The sequence below is a fragment of the Macrobrachium nipponense genome, chromosome 26 (assembly GCF_015104395.2).
Source record: "Macrobrachium nipponense isolate FS-2020 chromosome 26, ASM1510439v2, whole genome shotgun sequence".
NCBI classification, from domain to species: domain Eukaryota; kingdom Metazoa; phylum Arthropoda; class Malacostraca; order Decapoda; family Palaemonidae; genus Macrobrachium; species Macrobrachium nipponense.
Genome location: NC_087215.1, coordinates 48,817,566 through 48,820,307, shown reverse-complemented (window position 1 = coordinate 48,820,307; position 2,742 = coordinate 48,817,566).

Below are 2,742 nucleotides of genomic sequence, written 5' to 3'. Positions count from 1 at the left end.
CACCTATCCATTTATAGGTGGTGATTGTTTCTCCTCTACTTATATTTCGCGGGGCTATCCTAATTGATCTTGTCACTTGTTGTTGTTCTTCTTCTTCGGTATGTAATTCATCGTTTGTTTGTTTGTATGGTTTTTACGTTGTATGGAACCGGTGGTTATTCAACAACGGGACCAACGGCTTTATCGTTAGCGGTGACATTCTCGGAATCCCGGTTGTTATTCTATGGTGTCTGCCGGGTGATGTGAGACATAACGGCAGCTTCTGACGCAGGAAAGACTTTGAATATTACTGTGGACCTAATACGCAGCATATCCCGAGAAGGACCTAATTATCACAATTTTTTTTTTTTTTTTCATTTTTTATTTCTTTTTTTTGTCTATCACCTATCACAGTCCTCCAATTCGACTTGGTAGTATTTATAGTGTGGGGTTCCGGGTTGCATCCTGCCTCCTTAGGATTCCACCACTTTTCTTACTATCTGCGCTGTTTCTAGGCGCACACTATTCTGCACGAGTCCTGGAGCTGCTTCAGCCTATAGCTTTTCCAGATTCCCTTTCAGGGATCTTGGGATTGTGCCTGGTGTTCCTATGATGATGATGATGATGATGATGATGATGATGATGATGATGATGATGAGATTAATAAATATGATTATTATTATTATTATTATTAATTATTATTATTATTATTATATTATTATTATTATTCGAAAGTAATTTCTCATGCGCGTCAGGAATTCGGCAATCTCATGTGAAGAGGATGAATATCATTTTATCCAGTGTCTAATTCATTTATTTTGTATTAATAATAATGGTACACTATTTCCATAAATTATACCTTTAAAAATAGCAGCAAGATCAACAGTCAAACTCATCTTCATCATGAAGACCCACAGAACAACAACAGCATTAGGCTACCTACCTACCTGTCTCGACAACGGCCCCGGAGGCGAAGGAAGAATTCTCCCTCTCCTTCGGGGTGAATTTTTCGGGGCCGGCAAAATCAAAGCTTTGAAAATCAATGTTAACGCTCCCGGGGCTATAAAACGCAGCCCGCTGGCACCTGGCCGCAGTTAACCCAATGTTCCGGTGCTCCCGCGTCATTTTAATATTTCTTTCTTATAAATCTTTCAACGCATCCATTACATCGACAGCAGAAAAAATAAACTCAGGAAAAGAAAGACGCATTTAGGTCAAGTGCGTCAACTCGTTTTAACAGTTCTCCGATTTGTTATACTTTCGTATATGATTGGGAGCATCGCTTTGTCCTGGGAGTCGCTCGCAAACATTTTGGGGAAAACTATTTCTGTTATTATCTCAATGTCTGATTAGAGGCATTTACGTCCAATGAGAAAGTGAATGAACGCAGCGCTGCTCAAATATAACGAACTGTAATTTTGATCACTTTTCTGTGATATTAATCTAATTATGCAAGTACTAAAAAAAATCCAAAGAAAATCAAAACAAAAATGACAACACAACTTCAAAGATTTTATAAGATTGAGAGAATTGGTATTTGTTATAAAATATTAATACGAATTCTTTAGTATTCCTAAATATGTACAACGAATTTCATTCTCTTATTTCTATTTAAAGTTTATAGATAGGAAACTTATATAACCATCAATGGTATGCAATGCACACATGGTGGTGCGTTTTGATACTTCCTACCGCACAAATCTTTTGAAGAACCAGAAAAAAATATATATATGGAGTGAAGTCAAATTTGTAATTTATTTTTCTTGAGCTGTAAAAGTTGAATAAAATAAAAAAAAATAACAACACAATAATTAAATGTATCTCTGGTATTACTCACATAATAATGTTTTGTTTGCTTGTTTGTTTGTTTTTTTTTCTCACTGTCTTTGCAGACGGAAATGAGCCAACAGACAGGAGATACAAAGCGCGCTTAATAAGTTAGTTGAGGTCTGTAATTTCCTTCTTTGCTTCTTTTTCATCAAACTTTGGAGGATATCATTATCATACTTTCTAAAATATCCAGATAATCGAAATAACGATCCTAGTAAAGCTAATTATACGGTACTTTATTACGCGTTCAACAAAGGAATAAGGAAGAATAAAATTATTTCGTACCAACATTTTTACAGATATGACTCTTGTTCGAAATCTTTCCTTAACGCACGATGGGTAAACGTCATTGCAGTGTTATAAATCAAGTTTGTATGTTAATAAAACGTGTTTCTGTGCCCTGCTTCTAATGAGTATTGGGAACCAAGTTTATATATATAGGACGAGAAATTAGATTGCAATTTTCCGCCAAGGCTTAAAAAATTACCCAACTACCCTAAGAGCCTTCAGTCCAACAGAAAGGCCATGCATTTAATACGATTGTCCTTGTGTGAGTGTGTGTGTGTGTGTGTGTGTATACAGTTACCTATTGGTACATTCTCATTCATTACTTATTCTCTCACTATTCCCTACTTTTCACAATTTGAATATTCTGTTTTGTTTTGCAATTTAATGGCCTCGTAGGCTTCCTCCATTTGGATGTTTGGGGGATTTTGAATAATATAAAAAGCCGCAGCAGGAATGACCCTCCTACCATCACTACCTCTCCGGAGGTTTATGCAATTCGGCATTTGCATAGTCTGCCTTTCTATTATTACTGTTATTATTGCCTCTTTTAGGGGGCGAGCGAACCTCTCTGTATCAAACAGGGACACTGAGTCACGAATCAACTGGAGTTGTGACTGCGAGAACCTTCCGCTATTTCAGCAACGT